General features: G+C 43.3%; 1 protein-coding gene across 2 annotated transcripts in view; it reads left to right on the forward strand.

The window, feature by feature from the left end:
- Positions 1-6,191: 6,191 nt before the first annotated feature.
- The window catches only part of LYN (LYN proto-oncogene, Src family tyrosine kinase), a 116,555-nt gene continuing 99,021 nt past the window's right edge, over positions 6,192-23,725 (forward strand). For both annotated transcript variants that reach the window (XM_059394598.1, XM_059394596.1), the window contains exon 1: positions 6,192-6,282. The gene's annotated coding sequence lies outside the window, so the exon portion shown is untranslated. The remainder of the gene's footprint in view (positions 6,283-23,725) is intronic.

Consider the following 23,725-nt stretch of genomic DNA (forward strand, 5'->3'; position numbering starts at 1 on the left):
CTGATGATCTAGTCCCTCTCACTCCATCCCGGGACTTTGATTCAATTATCTGAGTAGGGCCTGGGTAGGTGATTCTCATGTGCCACCAGGGTGAGGGACCACTGCTCTGTATGATTTGCAATGTGGGCCTCAAGTCTGTGACCATCTTTGCGAGAGTCAGATGAAGAGTCTTAGCCTCCACTCTGTTCCTCCCTGCAAAGCCAACCCGGAAGGGAGCTTGTGGAGAAAATCGGTAAGACTCCCTGAGTTGTTGGAAGGAGTCTGATCTCCTGGAAGGCAGCTCCCAGAAAAGTAAAAGGGGCATTGGGACAGTCCACGCCATGGCAGTGGGACAAGCGGCAGATCAGATGGCAGGATGGGTAGGATGGCATGAGAGTATGGGCTGAGATTGTCATTCCTCATCAGCCCTAAAGTGCCACGATCGGGCACAGAAAGATGAAGATTGTGTTGGAGGAACATTTCCTTGAAGTCAGACATTTTATTTTCCTCTCAGTGGATTTTGGATGGTCTTATGCACAATCGATTCTCATTGTTTGTGGTCATCACAGTCTGTAAAGTTGCCACACACAGTGAATTAGCTAATATTGAACCACTGTTCCTGGGAGGAAGACAGGGTTCAGTTGCTGAGAGCCTCTGGCCATCGCATGTTCATCAATTGATGGATAAGCGATCTCATTTTGTGTGGTTCTGTTTAAAGACACTTTATTTAATGTATACGGTTGATGCACTGACATTGAACTCATGGCCAACAGCACCATAACTCACGCCTGAATAAAGCTTATCTAACACATGCCTTTCATCCATAAAGTACATCCCAGCTTTCTTGTGCTCAGAGCACTAGACAGCATTTCGGCACTACCCTCAGGAGACATTTTAAACAGTGAAATCAACACAAAGCACAAAAATGCAAAAAACCTGGCACTAAACAAATCCTCAAAGGATATGGGTTTATGGTACAAGAGCTTGAACAAAAAGGCAGAGCATCGCCTTCTTTGACCTCTGCGGGGTACGTGTGCATGAGGAGATGAAGATTCTCACTGCTGTGCTCATGCCCATGCCTGGCTGTGAGAGCACTTTGAGTATTGATTTTAGGGTTATGCTTAAGTTTTTGTGAGTAGGTGAATTTGCAGATATGGAATTTGAAAGAACGAGGATTGCCTATCCATACTTGGTGCCATTTCCACTACTTCTTCCTCTTGTCCTGCTCAGTCATATCCCTCACTTTCTTCAAAAGTCTGCTTTCCCTGCCAAGAGGGATCTTTGTTGATTTACAACCTTCCTCTGATCATTTGTGTGTTCAATTCCCATCTGAGAATACCCTTGAGACAACTCAGTCCATCAGTCAATGAACCAACCAATACTAATGAAGTATTTTAAAGCACCCAACAGAACTTTTCTGTTTCAAGATTTTATTTTTAAGTAATCTTTACACCCAATGTGAGGCTTGAACTCACAATTCCGAGAACAACAGTCGCATGCTTTACTATCTGATCGAATAGAACTTTTGAGAAGTATGGTGGGAGAAAGATAAATACAAGAAGCAATGACTTCCAAAGAGTGGTTTGCTATTTACTAGCAGTTGAGGAGAGAAAGTTACCATGTGAAACAAAGGCAAAACATGTTGGAAAGGACCTACGTCTAGTTTACAGAGAATGTTGCACACTACAGGTGCTCTAGATGTCTAGAAAAGAAAGATACCAATGAAGTCTTTAAATAAAGCTTTTCTAAGACATGGAACTTTCATGGGACTTTTAAAAAATGTTATATTTTATTTATTTGACAGAGCAAGAGAGCACAAGCAGGGAGAATACCAGAGGGAGAAGGAGCAGACTCCCGCTGAGCAGGGACCCCGATGCAGGACTCGATCCCAGGATCCTGAGATCATGACCTGAGCTGAAGGCAGACACCTGACCATCTGAACCACACAGAAGCCCCTAGAACTTTCATGGGACTTAAGAGAGACACATATGGAGAGTAGGTGGGGAAATTTTCAGGATATATGAATGCAGCCTGAGAAGTGGGAATAGATATTGATTTCTTCCCCCACCCCAAATAAGAATAATGACAGGAACCTAGGAACAGGAACCTATATACATGCTTGATGTAAGGAGTTAGAAGTGATAGAGCTGAGTGTAAGCCCCGCTCTGCCTGATGATGCTTTGTTCCTTGTTCTGTCAGACATTTTCCCAAAACCACTGACAGGACACTCCAGATGGATGAACCAGCACCAAACATTTTGTGTCCCAATCACATGTCTTTTGTCAGGATCTCAAGGACTCATTGGTAATAGGAGCTATTTTAATTTAGGGCCGTTATATTTGAGAGGTCATCCTGAAGAAAGATCCAAGAAACGGGGTCTAAGGTAGTGCGTTACTCCATAGGATCCGTAACATATTTCATTCACACATTCAATACTTTCCAACACGTAACCCACTCCCTCCTCTTTAGCAGTAAACTAAGCAGCTACATACTAGTGAACATCACAGGTATAAACCATCCTACCTCCTCTTGTTGCCTGAGGCAATACTTTGCAAACCTTCACTGTCTGTTACCAGTAATCAACTACTGCTGTAGAGGATTCTGTTATGGTGGCTACGTGACCATGGCCCTAGCCTCGCGGGGGGGGGGGGGGGGGCGGGGACCAGCCTCCTAAGAATGTTGTTAATAACCCACACTTACATGGTCAATTAATCTACAGTAAAGAGGGTAAGAATATTCATTGTGGGAAAAGACAGCCTCTTCAATAAATTGTGCTGGGAAAAAGAAACAGCTACATGCAAAAGAATGAAACTGGTCCACTTTCTTACATCATACACAAAAATGAACTCAAAATGGATTAAAGACCTAAATGTAAGACCTGAACCCATAAAACTCCTAGGAGAAAACATAGGCAGTAAACTCTTGGACATCAGCTAGAGCTGTTTTTCTAGATATGTCTCCTGAAGCAAGGGAAACAAAAGCAAAAACAAACTATTGGGACTTCATCAAAATAAAAAGCCTCTGCACAGCAAAGGAAGCCATCATCATGATGAAAAGGCAACCTCTTGAAGAGAAAAGGATATTTGCAGATGATATACCTGATTCAAAATCTATAAAAAACTTATACAACTCAACACCAAAAACCCCAAAACAAAACAAAAACCCACCCCAAATAATCTGATTAAAAAAAGGTAGGGGTGAGCCTGCTGGTGGGTATTAAGGAGCGCACTGGAGCACTAGGTGCCGTACGTAAACAATGAATTTTGGAACACTGAAAAAGTAAAATTTAAAAAAAAATGTACAGGAAACTGAACAGGTATTTTTCCAAAGAAGACATCCAGATGGCCAGCAGACACATGAAAAGATGCTCAGCATCACTAATCTTCAGGGAAATAAAATTAAAACCCCAATGAGAGCACCTCACACCTGTAAGAATGGCTAAAATCAAAAAAGCAAGAAATAACACTGTTGGTGGGAATGCAAGCTGGTGCAGCCACTCTGGAAAATAGCATGGAGGTTCCTCAAAATGTTGAAAATAGAGCTACCCTATGACCCAGCAATCACACTACTGGGTATTTACCCTAAAGATACAAACGTAGTGATCCAAAGGGGCACGTGCACCCGAATGTTTATAGCAGCAATGTCCACAATAGCCCAACTATGGAAAGAACCTAGATGTCCATCAACAGATGAATGGATCAAGAAGATGTGGTATATATACACAATGGAATACTATGCAGCCATCAAAAGAAATGAAATCTTGCCATTTGCAACAACATGGATGGAACTAGAGCGTATCATGCTTAGCGAAATAAGTCAAGCAGAGAAAGACAACTATAATATGATCTCCCTGATATGAGGAAGAGGTGATGCAACATGGGGACTTAAGTGGGTAGGAGAAGAATCAATGAAACAAGATGGGATTGGGAGGGAGACAAACCATAAGTGACTCTTAATCTCACAAAACAAACTGAGGATTGCTGGGGGGAAGGGGGTTGGGAGAAGGGGGGGTGGGGTTATGGACATTGGGGAGGGTATGTGCTTTGGTGAGTGCTGTGAAGTGTGTAAACCTGGTGATTCACAGACCTGTACCCCTGGGGATAAAAATACATGTTTATAAAAAAATTAAAAATTAATAAAAAAAAGAAAAGAAAATAAATAAAGCAAGAAATAACAGATGTTGGGGAGGATGTGGAGAAAAAGGAACCTTCATACACTGTTGGTGGGAATGTAAACTGATGCACCCACTGTGGAAAACAGTATGGAGGTTCCTCAAAAAATTAAAAATAGTTTGTGTGTGCACGCACACAATAGAACATCATTCAGCCATAAAAATAGGATAAGATCTTGTCATTTGTGACAACATGGATGGATCTATAGAGCATTGTGCTAAGTGAAATAAGTCAGACTGAGAAAGACAAATACCATATGATTTCACTTATATGTGGGATCTAAAAGATAAAACAAGTGAACAAACAAAGCAGAAACAGACCCCTAAATACAGAGGACAAACTGATGGTTGCCAGAGGAGATGGGGGTGGTGTTGGGCAAAAGAGGTGAAGGGGAGTGGGAACTAACAGGCTTTCAGTTATGGAATGAATAAGTCATGGGAATGAAAAGTACAGCATAGGGAATATAGTCAATAATATTGCAATAGTGTTATATGATAGCAGATTGTAACTACACTAGTGGTGAGCATAGCATTAACGTATAGACTTGTTGAATTACCATAAATGTAACATTGTGTGTCAACTACAGTTTGATTTTTAATTTAAAAAAAAATTTAGGATTATTTATTCAATAATTTGAGACAGAGAGAGCATGCCTGCGGGTGCGTGGTGCACAAGCAGGGGGGAGGGGCAGAGGGGAGAGGAAGAAGCAGATTCCTGGCTGAGCAGGAATCCTTAGGAGGGGCTCAATCCCAGGACCCTGGGATCAAGACCCCAGCTGAAGGCAGACACTTAACCGACTTGGCCACCCAGGCGCCCCTATACTTTAATTTAAAAGAATAGTAATTTAAAGAAAGAACATATTAATGAAAGGTAATCAATCTAAAGGGCTTAGTGAAATGTCTGGCACCTGATAGGCCCTATGTGTTTGCTGTTATTAATACAAAGAGGAAATCTCCTACAGGGCACTGTTTATTTCCCTGTAAATTCTACACTGCAGTGTAATGTTGGGATACTAGTGACTCTCGCTTAGAACAATTGGTCATCCGCTGTGACTGGGACTAATATTATAATTTTGGATTTCTATGTGGCTTTTACCGAGTAGAACATGGGCTTGACGATGCACTCATTCTTTCCACAAACATTGATTATGCGCTTGCTGTGTGCCCAGCACTGTGCTTCATGCCGGGAGGGAGAGAGCGCAGGAATGAACGGGTAACAGCTACTATCACTGTGTTCTAGGCACAGTGAGAACCCTTTACAAAGGCATTTCATCCTCCCAGTGGCCCTCCGAGGTAGGCACCCTCATCTCCATTTTCCTGGGAGGACATCGAAGTTTTGAGGAATTGACAGGCCATTCAACTCCATAGTCACCCTCCGCCCCCAACTCTACACACGGAACATCCCCGTGCACAACCTTAGGCAGCTTATTCTGTACTGATTACTAAGAACTCAGTGAGACCCTGAACACCCACTCGGCACAACTCATCCCTCTTGTTTGAGAACTCCAGATGTGGGGGATCAGAGCGCGCCCCCTCTGCTGCCAGGGCCACCCAGCTTCCTGACAATACGGAGTAGGATGTTAAAGAAGCAAAGGAGACGCGAGAGGTTTTCTCGCCAGGCTACCACGTCCAGGCTCCAGAGATCTCCTTGGAAGATCCTTCTGTCCCCGTAACAGGAGGAAACAGGAGGATGCTGGGCCCCAGCGGCTCCACATTCTCGAGCACCACGATGAGAGGCTAAGTTTCTCTGCCATCAAAGCTCGCGCGACGGCCACACCAAAGACCCAAACCTTGGGCAGGGGCCAAACGGTCACTTCCCCGCCCTCCCGGCGCAGTATGCAAATCCGAGCACCAGGAAGTAGCTGGGACCTCTCGGCGGAGCCCTGCGACAGCCAGTTCCTCTCCCGCCGCTCCGGCCAGTCCGCCGCTCGATCCCCTGCCGTGGCGCCGCCTGGCCCGACGCGCTGCAGCCTCCAGCCCGCGGCAGGCGCGGCGGCCGCGCCACCCAGGGCCCCGAGCCCGCAGCCTGCCCTGCGCGGGCCCCGCGGGGCCGCCCCGTCGCGCCCCCGGCTCTGAACTCGAGTCACCGTGGAGCGCCGCCGCCGCCGCCCCGCAACTTTCACCCGGAGCTGGTGAGTCCCAAGGGCGAGCCCTGGGGTGGGCTCCGGCGCCGGGGCGGGGCGGGCGGGAGAGGCGGCGGTGCCACTGGCTGGAGTCCCGTGTGCCCGGGCGGCCCTGGGCCGGGGGTTGGGGTGGCCGCCAGCGCGCGCCGCCTCCTGGCAGCACGGGCGCGGACCCGGGCCGTGAGGGCACCCAGGTGCCTCCAGCCTGTGGGTGGCCGGGCCCTGGAGAGCGGGGGACGCGGGGGCGGGCAGCTCCGCAGGTGTCCTTCCCGCGGCGGCGCACACGGGGGCGGTGGGAGGTGTGGGCGCCGACCAGAGGGCTGGTTGCGGTCCCAGTTCTGGCCACTATCGGTGCGCCTCGGGGAAGCCCATCTCCGCGCAGAGCGGGCGCGCGGCGGGGATCCTGGCAGGGACTCCTCGGGTTGCACAATCCGGTCTCCCCTCTGGGCTCCGGGCTCCCCGAGGTGAGGGATGGGACTCGGCTTGGGCTGTCTGCCCGGCCCGCGGGCAGTTCCACTCCTCGGGAGCCCCGGGCGGGAGCGTGACGTCGAGGGGCTGCGGCAAAGGCTGGTGCGCACCCTCCCGTGGAGCCCGGCGCCTCCCGGCCTGCAGACCGGCAGTCCGGTGCCTTAGCCCGCCGAGAGGAAGCGAGAGTTATTTTAAGAATTCAGGGGTTGCCTTTCCTTCGCCCTGGGGGAAGGGTGAAAGCGTCAGTTCCCGCTTTCCGGCGTTATCTCAGCCCAGCGCGGCGTCTTCTCCAAGCTGTGCGTTTGTAACGTTCCTGCTAATAACTGACGTGGTCGTCTGGTTGTATTTCCTTGAGTGTTTGTATGTGTGTGTGTTTGAATTATCCCAAACCCACCCAGCTTCTTTGCCAGAAACTCCAGTTGAGTCTGGGCCTTGCAGTTTCCTAGCTGCACGTCAACTTGGGCCTATTATTGAAATTACCTTTGTGGGTTTTTTTCATCTCTGGGAGAACATGTTTACCTTCGGAGCTATTTATTGCATGTAAAGCCCCAAGCGCATACACAGGCTTTCCATAAATGGCGCTGTTATTAATACATTGCAAATAATTCTATCCATTAAAGCAAGGGTTCTCTGGTTCTTTGCAGTTTGTTGATTTTAAAGCTGGAACTTTGTGTCTGATTCAGCCATCTGACCTTCCTAGTAAAGCTGCTTAATAAATACACCAGAGATTTGCTGTCTGCGAAGCTACGTCTGGGAATCTCACTCACCCTGAGCACTTGCACTTAAGGATGTTTGGCTTTTTTTCTGATTTGTTGGCTGCTCCTCATGCTGCCTGTAGCGTTTAGGAGGGCAGACCTATTTGTCCCGGTATAGGTGAAAGCTAAGGGGAACAGGCACTGAAGGAGTATAGGAATTTCCTAAGTCCCCAGAAGTCCTTCCTGAGGAAGCGAACTTTGCTGGAAAACGGTGGGGTTTAGTTAGTCCTGGATTTTCCTTTTGAGGTAAGGAGATAAATGTCTTGAGGCTTGAAGAAATTTAATTTGATCCCAAGGGACTTTTGGTGACCAGGCCTCTTTGGATGCAGAGTAGGGTAAAACCCTCTTCCTGAGTGAAGGGTAGAGGTCAGCCCATGTAAGGAAAGAGAGAACAGGAGCCGGAAAACCTAAATTTGGGTCTCTCCCATCATTGACTAGAGCTGTGATACAGAATAAGTTGGGTTAATGACTTGGGTCATTTATGCAGCCAACATTTCCTTCACAGCAGTAACCAGAGTTATATTCTGATTTGTCCGTGTGTGTCTAGTGTTTTCACCACTGCAGAGAAAGCTCTCTGAAAACAGCTCTGTCTTGTCCAAAACGCTAGCTAACCCCAATGCCTATCATGCAGTCAGGCTTACTTGGAAGAGGGAATGAAGGTTGGCTCTGAGTTTGGCTCTGCGCAAGGCCAAGGAACAAGGCTGGTTCCTTAGGCATTTGAAGCCCTCTGGCCTCTCTCCTGGTTTCTAAAACAGGGATTTTTGACTGTCTAGTTAACCCAGTGTCAGTGTTCTAAGTGGGAATCTTTACACAGGACAATTTATTCTGCTGTTTTCCTGGGGCCAAGGGTTTGACCTGGAGTGGTGAGGTGTAACTTGCAAAAGTAGTTCATCTAATCAAAAAGACCTACTTTATTTTAGAGTCATAGATGTTGCCAAGATATATGAAGACTTTGCAATATCCCCCCCCCCCCCCCCGCCAAACACCAGGGTGTTATTGTTGATTTTTTTTTTTTTAGTAGAAAAGTGGTCCACAGTTTTGTGAAGCTATGACTCTCAAAACCCCCTTAGTTCCATTCTATTTGTATTAAAAAATAAATCACCAAAACATCTGAGATGTCAGTTGGTTCAAATGAATACACAGAGATATAATTTAACAACCTTAAAGGATATTGTCCATAAACCCATACAAATGTAAATCGGTATAAATAAGAATACAATGTGTACATGTCTACGGTATGAAAAGTTGTTACATCTCAATCACACTGCTGATCCCATGACCTCCATGTCCTCAGGCATGGATAGTATTGACATTGAAAGGTCACTACAGTCATTAGTTGGGACACTGACCAATGACTCATTGATGACAGAGGTGGCCTCAGATCACTCTTGGGCTCTACCTGGCAGTGACTGTGCTCACACCTTTTGCTTGTTGGAAGCGATTCCTGAGAATTGCTGATTCCAGTCTCAAAAGCATACTGAGCTCTGATTTCATTTGAACCTCCCATGGACCCCAGGGTAGGCAGGGACAGGTACAAAAAAAAAGAGGCTTGGTGTCATGTCCAAGGTTATAGACCTGGTTAAGTGGCACCACTGGGCAGAGTAGGTATGTTTTCTGGCTCTAACTTTAGAGTGTTCCCCACTTTTCTGCCTTTGCTTCTGTAATAGGTATTCAATTACATAAAAGAAATTATCACTTAATAAACATTTTTAAACAGGGAACCACAAGGTAATTTTCTTTTATGACTTGGTAATTGTATCGTCAAGCTGGGCATTAAAGGCATACTCAGGAGGTGAGTTTCTGTGCCTTTCAGCACTGCTTCCTGCTTGGGGAGGGAGTAGCCCTAGTAACAGCCAAGGTGACAGCTATATGGGCTGTTGCCCAAACAGCTCTAGTGACTGTCTTGGGGCTATCAGGGCTTACTGGTTCAAAAAGAAACACCCAGGTAACACTTTACCAAAGGGTTATCTGCAGCCGCGACTAGAAGTTCCTTCCCTGAACCATGCAGGCCTCCTTGTGTGGTGGTTAGAACAGTGAGAGCATCATTTGCAGTGAAAATATAAAGTAGGGGAGACAGGATCCATAAGATGCTCATTAAAGTATGCATTCCTTTACTGAGCACCTGCTATGGGCCAGGCGCCCCTCAAAGCCCACACTTTTACAATGGACACACACTGCCTACCATCTCTAAAGATTGGTGATGAAGAGAAGGACATACAAGAGGAAGTTCCTTTTTTTTTTTTTTTCCAGTCAGAACTATTGAAAGATTTCTTACAGCTGTCCAGTTTCCTGATACTTAAATTGTGAAATGTTGAGTTGACGCTATCATCATTTCTGAAATTTATTTTGAGTAAGTTCCCATTTAGGGGAGAAGCCCAAGTGTAGACAATGTATGGGAATCTGCCAGTTGAGGAATTAGAATTTTTGGAACAGCCCCATTTTAAGACTTGGACCTTCTTTTGGATATCTTTGGCTTAAGTTAGCTGGAAGGGCTGTCTTGTAATTTAGAAGAGCAAGTTCGAATAATGACTTGGGATGATGTGTTAAAAATGTACGTCCATGCTGACAAGTTGCAGGGCCAGAGAATATAGCCTTTGTTCTTTATTCTTGGACTTTTTCCTCAACCTTGTTCTGTGCTTCACTTTCTCTTAGTACTGTCAACGTTCCTTATCTGCCACAAAACTATTTCTTGAAAGTTCTGTTTGCCATGGGGATGTCATTTTCATTTATATAGAATTCGTTCAGAGTTTTATTATTTGACTGTCTTTGTTAACCTTCACGTATTCCCAGTCTCCCTTCTCTGGCCCCTCTCCTCAGCTCTCTGCCTGTCTCCTTTCAAGGTCCCCAAACCATGAATTGACACAAGAGGAGCTGAGCATTTATGGGAAGAGATTATTAGTTTGTTTGTGTTGTTGTAACTGTTCATTTCTTGTGATGCTGACTTATATAAATGATGTCCAGTAAAATTATATGAATAAGGAGGATCCCTTTACAGAATCCACCTGAGAGGGTGTTTCTTAATGTTCTAGGCTCTGCCCCCATTGGCTTGTAGAACACTGGGCAGAGGTCTGAGCTATTCCTGCAGCTCAGAGGGTCTTTTAAATCTGTCTTCTCTCCTTTTGACAGTTCACACCTCAGGCAAGTCAAGTAATGCAGTGTCTGCCCACACTCCCACCCTTCTGTGAACATCTGAACTCATTCTTGATCCCAAGCCATGCTGATTGAAAGGTCTTTGCCAACATGTCGCTCCAGCCCTCCTTCCTCTATCTGTTGGTACAACATCTGGTGGGGAGCTGTCACGACTTCCTTGGGCCCACTTTTCAGCACTGGTGAGGTGATCTGCATCCAACTGATGCAATGACGTTCTTCTTGGCTTTTGGGCCTTCAGGGTGCCTCTGCTCTTCCTGTAAATGTTAACCCCCACGGGGGTGAGGGGAACAGAGAAGCTCGTCTGAGAGAGACCCTCTGGAGAGGGAGGACCACTTCTGCTTTCCAAGGGGAAGCTGTGTCACGGAGAGCAGAACTGTAGCCAGCAGCCTGACAGGAGGCCCGAGGGAGGGGGCCGGCAAGGAAGTGATACTTCCTCCTGCTTCAAAGGCCCCAGACCCAGTCATTTGCCTGCAGCCCCACCTTCCATACCATAGAACGAGGCTTTTTCCTCAGGGTTTTTTCTACCACCCTCTACTCTGTTCATTTTCAGCTTGCCCCTGAGAGAGGGGGAGGAAGGAAAAGAATGAATGTAGTCATCACTGGAGAGCCTTCTGAGGTGAAACCCATGGTGGCCATGCTTGATTTTCAACATCAGAAAGATGTACCTTTTGATATTCATCATGGTGGAAACCATTGTGAAAATCTTAGTGGGTGTTTTGAAATCTTTTAATATTCAGGCAATAAAATAGTTTCTTAATCTAGTTATAATGGTTCAGTTCTATTTTTAAAATTATTTAAGCTCTATCCTCTAATTTTTGGGGATAGAACAGTGACTTTCATGCTTCTTTGACCACACCCCACATCAAAAAATAGGTTTTATCTTGTGCCCGAATGCAAAGAAGAAAAGAGAAAGAAAGAAACACAATTTGGTAAAGAATGCCTCCTTCTAGCTCATTGGGTAGTATTACCCAGAGCAGTCCCTTTGAGACCAGCAGCATGGAAGAGTCTATTAGAGTTTAAAACCAATGGGGGAGGGGCACCTGGGTGTCTCAGTGGGTTAAGCCTCTGTCTTCCTCTCTGGTCATGATCTCAGGGTTCTAAGATGGAGCCCTGCATCCTGTGGGCCCTCTGTGCAGCAGGGAGCCTGCTTCCCCCCTCTCTCTGCCTGTCTCTAATAAATAAATAAAATCTTTGAAAAATAAATAAATAAACCCATGGAGGACCCCAGAATTCCACAAGCTCCAGTCCGTTAGGAGACTTATTAAGCAAATACAAATTCAGATACATCCATAACAATGGAACACCTTGAATATATCTTTAAACATAGTATTAAATTACATTGCTAAAATGAAAAGTGTTTTTAAAAAGTTGAATCACTATATTGTACACCAGAAACTAATATAACATTGTATGTTAGCTCTACTAGAATTAAAATTTAAAAAATAAAAATAAATAAATTAACAAATTAAAAAAAAATAAAAGGTTTAACACATATGTGTAGGTAACTATGGTACTATTTTTGAAATAAAATATGCATTGGTGGGACACTAATCTGTAAGCTATGTATATCAGTAATTATACTAAAGTTTTAATAGGGATTATTTCTGCGTTATCGGTGAATGCTGGGGTTTTTTTTTTTGCTTTTGTACATCTTTTTATTTTTAAATTTTTTAAATTTTTCTAAAATTTTTATTTATTTTTAAAAATATTTTATGTATGTATGTATGTATTTCAGATAGAGAGAGAGCGAGAGCATGAGTGGGAGCAGGAACAGAAAGAGGGAAAAGGGAGCCTGATGCAAGGCTTGGCCCCAAGACCCCAGCATCCTGGGACCATGACCTGAGCTGAAGGCAGCCACTTAACTGAGTGAACTACCCAGGTGCCCACATCTTTATTTTTTTAAAAAGAGAATCACTTACATGATTTGAAAATAGCAGTATAATGAGTGATGACACGAAGCCAGTGTGAGTGCAAGGGAAAGGGAAGAGCAATCAGAAAACACTGGGGCAAAAGTGGCCGTTATGGCTCTTGTGTGGATATAATTGTAAGCAGACCTGCCCCTGGAGGAATTTATGCATTATGAATGTTGTAAATAGATATAATATTTTCTTTTTCTTTCTTACTTTTTAAAAAGATTTTATTTATTTATTTATTTGAAACAAAGAAAGTGTGTGCGCATAATGGGGCAGAGGGAGGGGGAAAGGTGGGGCTCCATCTCTAGGTCACCACCTGAGCTGATGGCAGACGCCTAACCCACTGAGCCACCCAGGTGCCCCAGATACAACATTTTCTTAAGGGAATGTCCACTTCTTATGTTTAGTTGTATTTAGTATGGAACTTATTTCTTGAGTAATTTGTTCAGGAGTCATTCCAAGGCCCAAGAACTTGTTCTAGTAAGGTGGCAGTTGGCGTGGAAAATCATTGCCCAGAATATGAAATGTTGGATTTTATTGTGTAAAAGGGAAACTTATTGGAGCCTTTTGGTGAGAAGCCAGTTTTGTTTCCATCACAATCAACTTACTACCTAGACTCTTGGCTGCATATGGTGCTGCCAAATGATGAAGAGATAATAAGCACTTGTTGACTGCTCTGAATTAGGTGGATGATTTGCCCAGGAGCTAACAGGCGCTTCCACAGAGATTAATTTGGGGTCGAAAAGTAACATTTATTGTTGTTTTACATGACATTGGAAGGCGTAAGCTATTAGTCACAAACACTTAGGTATTTGGTCCCAGTCCTAAATGGTCATCTTACCCAACATACTCTTGGTAATGGTAGCACTGTTGAAGAAGTAAGCAGTTAATTTAAGGTCTAAGTTTCTGTGATATTTAAAAGGAGAATATGTTGTAAAGCAGCAGCTTGGTATTGGGATCATGTTTATGATATATAAATTAGTTTATCAGAAGAATTACCATAACTAGGAATGGCAGTATCTGACAAATGGCAAAGATGCCAGCAACTAACTACCTTGCATAATCAGATATGTCAGACTGATCATCTGTTGTATTCAGTGCCTTTGAGGGATGATTAATTTGACGGGAAATAATATAAAATGGTAAAAAGAAAATGGGCTTCCAAGTTAAACAGATCTGAGTGCCTGTCTTGGTTCCCCTGCTTAGGACTTTAGGTAAGTTACTTAAGCTCACCATTTATAATACCCAAGTCTGTGGTGGTGATTGGCAGAGTTCTAATCTCCTAATGCTGTTTCTGGTACACAGTAGGTACAGAATAAAAGGGACTGCATCCTTAAATAATGAGAGGCTTCATGAGAGAGTGACAGACATATAGTATTATAGACACAGTCCCTGGCTTCAAATGAAATTTTAATACGGAATTCATGGTCATCAGTATAATCAAATGAGCACTGTTAAGAGTTGGTTTTTGTCTTTCTAAACAAAAGCCTGGTTGTTGTCTCTCTGGATAATGGGTCACATTGGCTTTTTGAATTGTTCCAAACTTAATAGATTAAAATGTATATAAAAAAGAAACTCTAACAAATTAAATCTCCTAACTGCCTGTGTATCTTTTACTTTATGGAGTTCAGTTATTTTTTAAAGTTTTAAATGAATTATTATGAATATATTACCAAATGAATTAATATAACCACTAAATGAGAATTGTAATTTTTCTTAAATTTGTTTACATGTGGATAATCTTTCTAAAGTCTAGTAGAAAAAAAATTTCTGAACACTTTAGTGAATGACCCTCAAATGTTACTTTGTTGCTATGGTTATAAGTCTTCAGCAAAGATAGGACTATACAATTAAACAAATGACATGACCCATCCAGTGTCACGTGTCAACCCTTGGGCTCTTGACGCCACCTCTCTGCCTTGTTATTTGATAGTTGAATCATAGAATCTTGTAGAAGGAGGAGATTCTGGTGGTGTGTCTTAAGATAACCCTTAGCAGGTAGTCACTTTCCCTTGAACCTAAGGTCTCAAATGTTAGTTTCTTCCCAGGTTTATCCCTAATGCAGGTGGTGGAAGCCACATAATGAGAAGCACCAGGACCAGGATAAGGTGCTCAAAGTGGCCCATTTCATTTGTGGACAGCTGTAGGTATTAGAAAGCTCTCTCTATCATGCTATAATTTTTCATCTCCATAATTTCTGCCTTCTGCTTCTAGTTCTGCCTTCTAGCACTGTTTTGATACATTTGAAGCTGTGGCTGTCACTTTGGGATATGGAAGGACATTATCGATTGCCTGTCCACCCGGCAAGCACCTCTCTTGCTAACAGAACCCAGATTGTTTCAGGATCCATCTTCTCTGTGGAAGGCTCAGCAGAAGTTTTCTCCATCCCCATTGATAGGGTGGCCATAACTGGTCAGAGGCTCCTACTCTGGTTGTTTCATAAATGGGTGTACTTTGGTATGGACAAAATCAGTAAAGCAAAGTAATGTTCCATAGATGGTCCCAAGATATAAGTAGAAAAGGAGTGGAAGGGGGGAAGAGAAGAGAAGTGAGAGATAAATGGGGAATAAAGAAACAAAATAAACCTCACTGGAGAGTCAAGAAATTGGAAGAAAAATACTATGTTATCTTGATTACTAATTTGTAATGTGCACAGTATGTGGTTGTTCACTCTGTATTCTTTTTTTCTCTAGTCACACAGACTGGCATGGGATTATTAGTAATTACTGGGTTTCCATAACTACAATTTATTTTTCAAATGTCTATTTATTGAGTATTGTGTGTTGAACATTTTAGTGGGTGCTCTGGGGAAAACAAACATTGGATGTGTGAGATTCCTATCCTTAAGAGTTTATTGTACTCTTTTCTCTCTGGCTGGTTCACCGATCACAAGGCTGACAAATTAATATGCCATAAGGCAGGACAGGAACCTTGCTCAGGAGGTCCCTGGGCATCTTAATCAGTGCCCAGAAACCAATACCTTTGGGAAGAAAGAAGGCAGCATATGAGGTGGATAGAACACAGGATGTGGAATTATCACCTTTGGGCTCAAATTCCAGTTCTGTCCCTTCCTGACTGTGGGACTGCTGACAAGCTGCTGGCCTTGCTAGCCTCAGGCACCCCCCCCCCCCCGCCGGTTGTGAGGATTCCAAGATGCAGTGGATTCAGAACTAGTTACACGTGAAGCACAGAGTCAGTGGTTGCCGTGAAATCGTTAGTATCAAAAGAAATTACATAGCTGCTATCAGAACAACAAAAACAGAAACCAGAAGATAGCAAGTGTCAGTGAGGATGTGGAAAAACTGGAACTCTTGTGCACTGCTAGTGGGAATGTGGGTTGGTGCAGCCACTGTGGAAAACATGGCGGCAGTTCCTCAAAAAATTAAACATAGAATTACCATATGATCCAGCAATTCTATTTTGGTATATACACCCCCAAAATTGAAAGCAGGGTCTCAAAGGATTATTTGTACACCTGTGTTCATAGCAGCATTATTCTCAAGAGCTGAGGGGTGGAAGAAACCCAAGTGTCCATCAGCAGATGCGTGGACAAACAAAATGTGGGATGTACATACACTGGAATATTATTCAGCCCTAAAAAGAACATTCTGACATGTGCTAAATGGTGGATGAACCTTGCGAGAATAGAATAGGAGGGTTAAGAGAGGGTAAGAGCCAGTCACAAAAGGACAAAGACAGATTTCTCTGACTTAAGTTGGAGTTACATCCAAATAAACCCATGCATTTCATATGCACTAACCTGCTGAACTTCAGAGCTGAGCCTCGCCTGCCTGAAATGTACTCAGAACACTTAACATTGGCCGATATCATTTAATGAAAGTCTCTTTCATAATAAGGTGTTGAATATCTCATGTAATGTATTGAATTATGTACTACTTGTTGCTAGCCTGTGAAATGATCCCAGTTCACGATTCCAGGTGCAGTTTCTACTGAATGCATATTATTTTGGCACCATTGTAGAGTAAAAAATAAAAATCATAGGTCAGGGACCAACTGTATTGTATGATTTCGCTCACCTGAGGTCCTCCTGGAGAAGTCAGATTCATAGAGACAGAAAGTAGAATGGTGGTTATCAGGGGCTGGGGGAGGAGGACACAGGAGTATATGTTTAACAGCTTTAGAGTTTTAGTTTTGCAAGATGAAAGGAGTTCTGGAAGTGGATGGTGGTGATAGTAACACAAGAGGAATGAGCTTAATGCTGCTGAATTGAACACTTAAGAACTGTTAAGATGTCAATATGTGTATTTTATCACAATTAAAAAAAATTTTTTTTAATATCTTTTATTTATTTATTTGAGAGAGAGAGAGCCGAAGAGGGGAGAGGGTCTGAGGGAGAAGCAGACTCTCTGCGGAGCGGGGAGCCCAACACAGGGCTTGATCCTGAAACTCTGGGATCATGGCCTGAACAGAAGGTAGACCGTTACCCGACTGAGCCACCCAGGACCCTCATTGGGTCCCCTGCAGGACCTTTTAGAACAGGTTGGACTAGATAGCTTTAAAAGGTGCTTTCTGATTTGATCATGCTGTTTTTTTTTCTGGCCACGTACTCACCGATACTGATAGGGAGGACTATTACTGATGGAATTTTTTCTCCTAGGTTCAAAGGGGAGCTTTTTTAAAAGCTTTCCCCAGGCAGGAGTGGTCTTTTTCTTTTAACTGGAGATTAACGTACATGTAGCAAAGCAGCTTAAGGCCAACCCTTGTGTAACCAACCCCACAGCCCAGCTCAAAAAGCAGATCGGTGCCCATCCCAGCGTCTCCCTGTGGCACCCCCAAAGAATACTTGTTTCCCTCAAAGGCATCTCGTCCCGCTCCTAGTTTTAATTTAGTTTCCAGTGTCGGCTTTTTAACAATAAGGTGTAAGCAACTGAAAAGCGGTACAAAGCCATTTGGTTTGGCAGATAAACAGATTTTCAAGCTGTGGGTTTGGCAGGCACTGGCCTCTCTCCCCCGTGTGTGGAATGACTGCAGTTCAGTCAGAGAGCAAGTCCTTGTCCTGTTTCAGACCCTGGCTATTCAGCTGCAAAAATTCTCACAGGGGAGTTTGATCAGAGCCTCATTTAAAGACCTTTTTATTCAACCATTAGTTAGTAAAATGAGGCGGCCCTAGCCACGTACAGCTTGCTTTTCTGCCCATCTCTGCCCAGTTAAGAGAATTTATAAATACAAAGATGTAAATGTGGGTGTGATAAACGTAGTTTCCAGTGACTTTCATGTAATCAAACATCGTGCTGTGTGCCACAAAACCCACCTGTGCACAGACATTGGAAAGAACTAGTAGTTTTGGGAATTCTGTGATGCTATTCCTCAGGAAAATAGGACTTCTTTTTCTGACATGAAGGTGCACAGTACCCTCATTACTGACTGTTCTGGCTCACGTAGTTTTGACATTTATTTTTGCTGGAGGGGAGAGAAAGCCAAGATTTGACCTGTGGAATATATTAACCCATGAAGGAATGCTTCGTTTATTCATCATTCAGAAAACAGTTCTTGGACATTCAGCAGTCATGATATGTAAGCATATGACCCATGGTCACATCCATTTTGCTCTAAGTGGCAGGATCGTGCCATATAGACTCAAGAAGTACAAATATTTTAAAAACTAGACTGAGGAGTACAAGTTTCTAGCTCATGTGAAAAAGGAAGAACACGTGCAGTACTGAAGTGAGGTCTTCCTGCGAGAAGGTCACAGGCTGTGGTCTGGGTCAAGGTCCGGGGGAACCACATGCTGGGAGGCCAGGAGGAACCCAAGGATTGACTGCCTGCAGCCCACAGCCTTTGGCCACAGCGTCTGAGCATGGCCCCTCAGTGCTCTCACCACGTACATCTCCTGGCAGCTGCGGGCACTACAGAAGAGTTGAAGACAGACTGAGCCTGGAAACGGAGGGAGGGCAGGGCTAGGCGCAGGAGTCTGACCACAGCAGGACCATTTTCGGGTGAGACGTGTGTTCTTCACTTGAGGACAAAAAAAGTGGAGAAGCAACTTCGTGGTATTCCTTACTTACCCAACTGAAGAACTAGGGGTGTGCACCAGTGGAAGCATGGTCACTTGTGAGGAATGGGGTGGCCATGGCATGAACTTGGAGTGTCTGAGGAACAGGGTGATGTCATGGTTTCATAGATTCGGGAATCAGGACTTGGGTTCTAATCCACGGATGTCCTGCTCTTGGCTCAAGGCCGGAGCTGAAGCCCTTTTCCATTCCCAAGTCAGTAATGATACTTTTGTCTCCTACTCCAGCCCATTGTTGCAGAGATGAAATGGGGTAATAGACCTGATAGGCCTGGGCTAAATCTAACTCACCACACACTTGTGGCTGTTGTTTGGGGCTCAACTTTACTACCCCTGGCCTTTTCTTTTCTTTTCTTTCTTTCTTTCTTTCTTTCTTTCTTTCTTTCTTTCTGTCTGTCTTTCTTTCTTTCTTTCTTTCTTTTCTTTTCCTTCTTTTCAGGCAAAAGGCAAAGGGAAAACATTTCCTTTATTATTAGGCTGTCCTTAAGCATGGGAAGTAAAGCAGTTAAAAAAAAAAAAAAAAGAGCTAGTTTTATGGGTAAAGAAACAGAGGGAATAAAAACCTTGCCAAATTTGGTCGGGATTCATCCTTAGGCTCCCTCATCTCGATTTAAATGCCCTGGTTGCAGGACCCCAGTGAAATCAATGGTGTGAGTAGTTCCAGGGACCCCTGTGCCCTGGCCGGAGAGGGGGTTCCATGCAGGCTCTCCCTCCATGCAAACCTTCTCATTGACCTTGGAGCAACCTTGACCTTCCCGACAAGGAGATGAGGGACAAGTGTTAGTACATTGGCCTTGATTCATGTGACTTCTATCATGCCATATAAATCCAGATTTTAGGCTAAGGAAAATGGTCTTCTCTATTGTATCTTAAAAGATACTTTTTCTCCTTCTAATAATAGATTACATGATGTTTGACATCTTGCTGAATTAGAAACACTTTGAGATCAGAACAAGCTTCTCAGATGCTAAGCAGACCTCTGAGTTCACCTGTGGCATTCAGGAGGGTCTTGACTGCATGGGACCCTCCAGTTCTAACAGTAGAAGGGCTGGTAAACCCCCACCCCACCTTACTACTTTGGCTTTCTCCCCATGTAATAAAAAGTGTACTATTTAATATGTGCTCCAAAATATTTAAAAAATCCCTTTGGTAGAGAGATACAGCACTCTAAGCCATCAGAATAACTTTTAAGATCAATAAACATTATTTTAAGAGTAACAAATTTAAATGAAAATAGATTTGCTTTTAAGAGACAATTAAGTTTTGGGTGCCTGGGTGGCTCAGTGGGTTAGGCCACTGCCTTCGGCTCAGGTCGTGATCTCAGGGTCCTGGGATCGAGTCCCGCATCGGGCTCTCTGCTCAGCGGGGAGCCTGCTTCCCTCTCTCTCTCTCTGCCTGCCTCTCCATCTATTTGTGACCTCTCTCTGTCAAATAAATAAATAAAATCTTAAAAAAAAGAAACAACTAATGTTTTTTTGTGTGTTTTTTTTTAAGTTGACTTTTAAAATTTTGCTCTACAGTTCTGATTTTAAATAAATGTATATAGATTCATTCAACCACCATCTTAATAAGGTTGCAGAATGTTCTGTCTGCCCCCGGCGTCTGACAACTGTTGATCTGCTCTCTGTCACTGTTTTGCCTTTTTCAGAATGTAATAGAAATTGAATCCTAATGTCTGTGACCTTTTTTACAGTATGGCCTTATTGAGATATAATTCATGTACCATATAATTTACCCATTTAAGTAAGGTATGCAATTCAGGGAGTTTTAATTCATTCACAGAAGTGAGTTACCATTACCACAGTCAATTGAAGAATATTTTGATAACACCTTAGAGAAATACTGTACCCATGAACAGTCACTGCCATTTCCCCCAAGCCCCTGAACTTCCCTTGCCCTGGGCAGCCACCACTCATCCACTTTCTTTTCATATAGATTCCAGGCAACTGTTTTTAATGATATTTTGTGCATGGCTTTTGATGTTTCCCAGACTGAACTGTTTACAGTTTTATTAATTTAACATTGCAGAATTTCTGTGTAATTCATAATGCAGTTTCTGTAAAGCTCAATATTGTTAGCTGGGTGAGAACCTTTATTCTGTCTTTTATCAAGAAGGATACTCAAAGTAGTTTTTTCCCTTTTAGATCTTCAACCTAAAATAAATAAAGTTCCTCTCCAAGAGAAGACTCTAAGATTGTAAAGGGCAGTGTTATTAACACTGGAACATAAATCATTTGGGAGGGAATCCTGGAAAGCTGAGCTTTAAATTCTGAGGGTAAACTGGGCATTTTGCCCTGCCACATTCTGCTGTCCAGCCCTCCCTGCTGCCCGAGGGCGATGACGATGCTTTTAACTACCAGGTTTACTTTGTGGGGAGATGGTATCTGGAAGCCCCAGCTTCCCCACCTGGAGAATGGCCGTGACGGTTGCTTCTCACAGACTCTCAGAAGCATCAAGTGAAATATGATCATTTGAGCCAGTGCTTCTTAGTGAGAGGTAATGTCATGTAGGGACAGTGGATAGAGGACCTGGTCACATGACCTGGCTCTACATTTGCAGGTATAAATTCTCACTGTGGGAGGTATAATCTTGGGCAAGGCACTTGACTTCTGGTCATCTCCATGTGGCCATCTGTTCTGTGACGATTAATTATAGATGGTCTTTGGAAGTTTAGCTGTGATCATTTATGTGGATATACTCAAAACATAATAGAGTTGTAACAATATTTAATATTGCTTTTCTTTTGGTAAAGTAATCATTTTTGGCCATCAGAGTCTTCAGGGAGCTTATTCCTTGCAACTCTATGTAAATTACTGAAAAGATTTTGCAAAGGCTGTGGCAGTCTGAACTTAGATGCATGCTTGGACTTGAGCCAACACTGCGTTTTGAAATGTTTGTTGAGGCTTAGAAGCACAGTGTGTTGCCAAAAGGGAAAGAATGTTTGGATGAACGATGGACAAAGGAGAAACCCATACCAGGATGACTTAAAGTTTTCCATGCATTGCTTAGAGTCTTTAGGGAGCAAAAGGAACTTTCTGGTCTTTAGGTCTTCAAATCCAGACCGTCTTACTGAACAAGAGCTAATGATGAGACACAGGATCCAATTTGCAATCATTTTTTTTAGACAGAAGACTGACCTTTCAGAATCAGGGAGGAAAAGGAGCTGGAAATGATTAGTTTTGGTGCAGAAGGGTTCTTAATTCCAAGAGTTTTATAATTATGCCAGCACAGTTATGACTTGTTTTACTTTTGTATCAAACAATATTTGCCTTTCACAGAAAATATAATGGAAATAGCAATTTTATTGACAATGTGTCCTCTTTTAGGTGACTGATTCCTTACAAGGTGTGTTATTGATATTCTTGTTATTGATAAGGAAACCAAGGCTCAGAGATAACAAATTATCTTTGTTAGCTCCTTTAGCTAAGCTCCTAAGTAAATAGAACCTGATCCAGCTTGACTCCCAAGTTGGTATGTTTCGGAGGCATACCTCAGAGATACTCCAAGTTCAGTTCCCAACCACCGCAGTAAGGCGCAAATTGCAATCAAGAGAGTCAAATGAATTTTTTGCTTTCCCAGTGCATAAAAAAGTTCTGTTCACACTATACTGTGGTCTTTTAGGTGTGCAATAGCATATGTCTAAAAAGAATGTACATACCTTAGTGAAAGAATACTTATTGTTAAAAAATGCTAACCATCATCTGAGCTTTCAGTGAGTTATAATCACTGCTCACAGATTGCCCTAACAGGTATAATCATAATGAAAAAGTTTAAAATATTGTGAGAATTACCAAAGTGTGACATAGGGGCATGGAATCAGTAAATGTTGTTGGAAAAAGCAAAGTGTAATAAAATGAGATACCTGTATTTAACTTTGAAAGTTTATTTTCATTTATTTATTTTTTAAAGATTTTATTTATTTAGTTCAGAGAGAGAGAGGGAGAAGCAGACTCCCTGCTGAGCAGGGAGCTGACAGCCCTGGGATCCTTGTTTGAGCCAAACGCAGATGCTTCATTGAGCCACCTCGCCATACCTGAAAGGCTATTATTATTTTTTTAAAATTGTGACTATAACATGTAGAAGGTAATGTTCACTTTAGCTTATCAAGTGGACTTTATACATTTACTTAAATGAAAATAGAGGAACATGGTTGCTCCTGAGAGATTAATAATAAAAATGACACGGCAGACATTTTTTGAGCACACACGGTGCGTCATTAACACTTGCTAAGTTCTTCTTCTTTTAATCCTCACAACAAACCTTTTGAAATCGGTACAGTTATCTTCCCGTTTTTGCAGACAAATAAAGATTAATTAACCACAGCATCACATGGCTCTGCTGGCTGGAGCTGGAACTTGAACCCAGAAAGTCTGGCTGTCAAGCTCAGCGCTGCGGCTGAATCTAATGTCTAACTATTTGATCTTGCAGAAGACAGAAGCCTGGACACTAGAAACCAGCCAGAGCAAGAGAGAGCCCCTGCCCCCAGTTCTGCCAGTCTGGTGTGGCTTTTACTATGGCCACCGCTTGAAATGATGAAGAGCAAAAATTGTGTTGGAATTGCACTGAAACTTTATATGAACATCACATTAGAAGTTTAAAGCTCCATCAAGGGGCGCCTGGATGGCTCAGTGGGTTAAGCCTCTGCCTTCAGCTCAGGTCATGATCTCAGGGTCCTGGGATCAAGCGCATCCATCGGGCTCTCTGCTCAGCAGGGGGCCTGCTTTCCCTTCTCTCTGCCTGCCTGCCTACTTGTGATCTCTGTCAAATACATGAATAAAAAATTAAGAAAAAAAAAAAGCTCCATCAAGATTAAGCCGGTTGAATTTATCCACATTAACTTCAGCTGGCGACTCAGTCAGATCTATTAGAGTTGCCACCCCTTGCTGGGAAGGAATAATTTTCCTCTTCCACCAAAGCAAAGCAAATAATTTGTTGAACCATGATTGGATTAAGGCTTTTCTTCAGTACTTAGCTCACATTTTTCTTTTGCTAATTACTGCCGTAGCTTGCATTTTTCTTGCCATTAAGCAGTAACTCTTCAGTATCACACACTTACTTGCTGACTCTATACCTTGAAATGCTGCTGCAAATCCTCACCGTTAGGAAGGTTAAGACTGTGGTTAATAGATGACGAG

This window comes from Mustela nigripes, chromosome 3 (assembly GCF_022355385.1).
Source record: "Mustela nigripes isolate SB6536 chromosome 3, MUSNIG.SB6536, whole genome shotgun sequence".
Taxonomy (NCBI): Eukaryota; Metazoa; Chordata; class Mammalia; order Carnivora; family Mustelidae; genus Mustela; species Mustela nigripes.